This window comes from Cornus florida, unplaced genomic scaffold (assembly GCF_030987335.1).
Source record: "Cornus florida cultivar Cherokee Brave unplaced genomic scaffold, ASM3098733v1 CherokeeBrave_3.0.0_Hap2_Chr11, whole genome shotgun sequence".
NCBI lineage: Eukaryota > Viridiplantae > Streptophyta > Magnoliopsida > Cornales > Cornaceae > Cornus > Cornus florida.
Window position 1 is genome coordinate 70,292,440 of NW_026775581.1, and position 5,785 is coordinate 70,298,224.

General features: G+C 34.7%; 1 long non-coding RNA gene across 1 annotated transcript; it reads right to left on the reverse strand.

Moving 5' to 3' along the window:
• Positions 1-237: 237 nt before the first annotated feature.
• Positions 238-4,506, reverse strand: LOC132285772 (uncharacterized). Its single transcript, XR_009472605.1, has 2 exons — positions 2,002-4,506; positions 238-1,095 (listed from the first exon to the last, which is right to left on the reverse strand). It is a non-coding gene; the product is annotated as an uncharacterized LOC132285772 (long non-coding RNA).
• Between the last annotated feature and the right edge of the window lie 1,279 nt (positions 4,507-5,785).

The following is a 5,785-nucleotide window of genomic DNA, read 5'->3' on the forward strand; positions in this document are numbered from 1 at the left end:
ACAGAGCAGATTGAAGATTCAATATAGTGAGGATGCCACAACCTTTTGAAGGCATGGAGAATTGAAATTGAGCTTTTCTAAGGCAAAACCAATGAAATCAAAATTGCATAGCAAAGCAGGTTAGGGGGCATGGAGATATCAAACTTAATATATCTACATATAATTAAGTTACTTTAATATCAAATTAGTCGTTCAAGATTATCCTCGCCAAATGCTGTGAAACAAGACACCCTGCAGTTTTCTTTTTCTTTATTTTTTTTTAATTTTATTTTTTATTTATGCAAAATTAGTTTCTAATACTTAATGATTTATGAATTTTAGTGTTCTTATATCCTTTAAAGAAAAACTCCTACCCATTGAAGATAGGTCAATGCTAAATGTGATACTTGATAAAAAATAATGTTCAAGTGAATATAGCTAAATAGGGAGGGAAGAACAATTCCACACTTCCCAATTGTTCCATAACATACATTCCTTGATTACCAAACGTGATTTATTAAGGATACGTTTGATTGAGCAGATTTTTAATGTCTACAGCAACCAAATGATAATAGAGCTATTCAATTGAATTCTTATCTGATAAAAAATAATAATAATTAAAGAGAGTATATGAAGTAAGAGAGTATATTAAAAAAAAAAAAAAAAATGTCTTTCGAAGTCGATAAAATTATTTTTCTCAATCCTTTTCACATCAAAATCTTTGAAAATAATGATGTTTTAACCATGCTGTAACCCTGCCCAACAAGGAAAAACTACATATAATTAGTAGGCAAGATAGTTTGTAGAACAATATTATGGGAACAATGTGAGATATAAATTTCACTTCTCAAATTCAATTAAACAATTGTAACGACCTGAACCCGTGGGTTCGAATCGCTAACCGGGTCCATACCCGAACCCGAGGTCAACTAAGGACACTACCGTCCTTTCCTATGTCAATGCATATTATACGTGTTATTCCAGGATTTATAAAAATAAATAAATAAATAAATAAATAATAATTAAATGAGATCATAACTACAAAGTATGTCAAAATAGTCCACTAACCCATCAAGACCTGTGGAGGAGCGTGGTCCGCCACTTCCTTCCCGTATCCTGAAAAAATGTTAAATAATGGGGTGAGCTAAACGCTCAGTAAGAAGTGCCTAAGACACACCTCTTATGACCCCGTGAATCCACGTATAGAATAAAAATCAAGATAATGGGATCATACTATACTGGGGATATAATTCATAACCACAACGTCAAATATAACCACAATTGTCATTCAAGTCACAATTATACCATGTATGCCAATGAAGTGCAATGTCATGTCCATGTCGCTCCCCATTTTCTGAAACATTACCATTTCAACTTCCAAACCGTTAGTGCAATCCGACCCAAGGCACCTCCAAGGCATCACGAAGGGAGGATTGGCTAACTATCCACGACCACAAGGCACCTCCAAGGCGTCGCATCCGGCCTAGTTAGTTCAATCTCTAGTCCCCTCTAGACTACACTAACACCACGGACCACTAGGCGCCTCCTAGGCATCCGATTTTCGCAAACACTTTTCGAAAACAATTTTCTCAAAACGATTTCATTTACTTAAAAAAAACACTTTTCCCTTTCTCTTTCTTTCCCAATGGATGCATGAATGCTTCATACTTCTAAACACAATTCAACTTTTGAATTTCACACATGCTTTCCATAATAAATTTCAAAATACGTAATTCATGCTTTCATTCAACATTGATTTAACATAGTAAACATACAAGGCACAAATTCTATTCCACACAGGCATGCTTATACACAAAACATCAACTAACACATAATCACATTTCTTATATACATCATTTAAGCATGCTTTCTCCTCAAATAACAATTAACACATAACCACACATCACTTGTATAACAATTAAGTCACCTTTGCAAGAATCCACAAAATTTAGGCATGCTTTACAACAATTAATGAAAGATAATTCACTAAAATCTAAGAAAATGTGAATTAGAAACCCCTACCTCAATTTTATAGAAAAATCCTCAAAATGGGTCCTAAATTTGAAATCCCTAGAGTGCATCAAAACCACTTTTGCTCCGATCAAATCGTAGATCTCGACGCGCTCTTCGTTTTGCCGCAAACAACTCCCAAAAATACCAAAAGATGAAGGAGAAATCAAAAATTAAATTTTTGTTTTGAAAAGAAAAAAAAAATGGATCAAGAAGGGGGAGAGATAAAGAGCGTACAGGAGTGAGTAAATGTAAAGGCCAACATGGCCTTTTGGCCAAAATTTGTATAAGTGGTGGGTCCCACCACTTTTAATTTAACTTTTCCTTTAATTTTTTTCTATCACAAAAAAAAAAAAAAAAAAAAAAAAAAAAAAAAAAAAAAGAAAAACCATATATATACCATAAACATTACAACAATCACATAGGAAATATAATTGTAGAGGTTGGTAATTCTGGAAAAGATAACAAGACAAAAACAAGAGTCACCCAAATAACAAGAACAGAAAACATCAGTTCGCATGATGCAGAAGAAAATACCTAAATATGAACATGAGACTGTAGAACATGAGCATTACGTCGCATAAAAAAATAGTCTGAACATTTTTCAAGACCTTTTTCTTAAAGGTTCTGGCCAGTAATCACCTTTTTTTTTTCCGGTAAATAATAGGAAGGATGATTCCCTGGCCAGTAATCACCTTTGTTCTCCAAGTGTAGTGGTTGAAGAGGTGCACGATCATCGAACCAAAGTCTTTGAAGCGTGGAAGGCTGGTCTTCCTCTGGCAAGTATCGAAAGTTAGGGCAGTTGCGGATAGATAGAATTTGAAGTGAGGTGAGATTTTGGAGGCCCTTCATGGATAACAGATTTGGCATATTTGCGATGCATAAATCAGTTAGAGTTGTAGGAAGAAAGGAGACCAGCTCTGATACTAGCCCTATAACATTCACAACTTCTCAGCTGGATAGTGAAGTCCCATCAACAATACTTTTTAGCACCACCACCTCACACTCTTCCAAGTATAATTTTTGAAGAGAGCAAAGCCTTAAAAGTGAAACCCTAGTCAATTTGGGACAACCATGTATGCTGAGCTCACGGAGGCAAGGAAATTGACTTCCAGATTCTTCAACACCAATAGAAATAGAACAAGACCATTCTTCCCATGCCGGCATGTCCTCAAACATCAAAGTCTCCAAGGATGGAAAGGGAAATCCTAAAGGACAACGATCCCCATAATTTTTTTTTGTAGAGCTACTCAAAATGCCGCCCATAATACAATACATTTACATAGGAGAAAATAATGCAAAGCACTTAGAAATAGTTTTTGATCGAGAATCAGACAAGTGTCGGCCATAATACAATACATTAAAAATAGGAGAAAATAATTCATAACACTTTAAAAGAAGTAGTTGAACTCCAATATGGATGCCATTTCAGTCTGTATCTAACGCTTTATTTTAATCATATATATATTCCTAATTCTAGACAGTTGGGGTCATGAATTCATAACTTTATTGCTTTGATAAAATGATCCTAAATATATACCCAAATACTCTTTAAATTGATTTTATATATATATATAACAAAAAGACTTCTTTTTTTTTTTTTTTTTACCCCTTTTCACGCAGATGAAAACATAAGACATATATAATCAGATTCTATAAATTTTTATCAAATAACCAAATGCAAAATCCCCATTTATGCCTAAATAATGATCTATCTAAATTAATGTTTAATACCTTCATGACAAAATCAAATGGTAACCTTCACCCACAGGCATCTACTCACTTCCTCACACTGTCAATGACTCAAATCCCTATGTCCATATCCTACCCTTGCATGGACACACCTCACTTGGTTCTCACTTCTCTCACTGCATACCCAAACATAACTTCATCTTGTCGACTGCAATTCTCCACACATGATCGAAAACCAGTTGCCCTGGCACACTCCCAATTTTTGCAGTCTATGTTCTGCACTCCCTGAGTCACACAACCACCGTTTGTTTCCAATGCCCATTTGTATCCCCCATTTGGAACTTTATACAAACACGTTGTGCGCGTTTTACACCTACTGAATTCATCTCACGGGCATGTCAATTATTGATTGAGAAGGCGAACTTCTCCACAGAAAATTATGCCTTGTGCTCTTGTTAACTATATTTGGATGGAAAATGCTGTGCTTAATCAAATCATCACCTCTGTCCGTGAGAAGCTAATGTGCTGCTCTGTTACAGATACAAATAATGCCAGACATATTGCGGTGGAATGGGAGCTCCCTGGCCCTTTCGTCCCACCACCACCGTGCCACCAGATTGACTCCGACGACGGCGGAATGTTCAAACACCTGTAGATCTGTTTGACCATTGCTGTTAAATGCAGAGAAGACCAGACTGCTACTAACTGCTAATATAGCAGTTGGAACTTGGAATTGTAATGGCATAGTTGTTTCCCTTTGGGTTGTGTTTTGGACTTGGGCCAAGTCTTATTAAGGCTTTAATTTGTAATGAGCTCTGGGCTCTGTAAATCTATTGGCCCAATTGTGTTTTTACATTCCCTTAATATATATAATCTTGTTATATATATATGTTTGTGGGGCCCACAATCTCAAGTCATCCATGATGACATTATTGGCTTACGAAGAAAGCTCAATTCTTACTTACAGTGAAAGGCCATATGTATATACTACTTGTAAGGACACACTTGAATAAAAGTTTTCCACTCTCTCTCTCTCTTTCTCTGTGTGAAAAAATTATTTCTCTGAATATTACTCTATATATACATATATATTCATTACACGTTATCAGCATGAGACTCTGTCAACTGAGAAGAAAATTCTATTTTTCTTTCTCACTTCAAAGGGTAAGAAAAATAAGTAATTATATTAAACTGTTGTTGTACAAATTTTACTTATAATTAAAATTGTTGACCCTGCAGTCTCGCAAATACTTATTTATTTATTTATATTAGAATATTTTTGTCCATTCTTTATAGAAAAGTAAATTGCTGAGCCCGAAGTCTCGCAAATACTAAATTATTTATATTTAATTGACAAACTCAAAGTTTTGCATATATTAATATACTTTTTGTAAGTCTGAAGTTTCACGAATATTTGGTATAATATATTTACTGACAATTCATATTATATTTGCTAAATATCTTGTTACAATCTTTTACATGTTACTTCATGTACATTACTTGTGATGTTTCCAATTTTTGTTATTTTTCATTTTTCTGAAAATTTTGTTGTTGCAAGGGAATTTTCGTCTTTTGCCCTTTTCCATTCCGGACACTGTGGAGTATGCCGGTTGTATCCGAGAGTTGTCTGAGACATTTCATTGAGTTCAGGACTCTTTAAAATGCGAGGGTGATCATTTTGGGTTTTTTTTTTTTAGTTTAGTTTTTTGGACCGGACGGACCCGTGTGGGACCCGTTACCGGAACTGTTGCTTACGGAGATTTTAGTTGGGTCCATTTGCATCAAATTTTTTTTTATTTTATTGTGTTTTTTTTTATTTTTTTGATTGTAAATTAAATGTGTATGTATATATGTATGTGGTGCAAAATAAGAATAAAAGAAAAAGGAAAAATGAAAAGAGATTGGTGGGACCCACCACCATTTTTAAGTGGTCATGAGACCACACCCTTGCTCCCAATTCTCTCTATCCCTCTCAATTCTTCATTTTTTTTTTTCTTTTTCTACAACTTCAACTTTAGATCTTTCTCTTATCAATTGGAGATTTTGAATGCCGTTTACGGCAAATTAAAGAGCGCGTCGAGGGCTTCAATTTGATCGGAGCAAA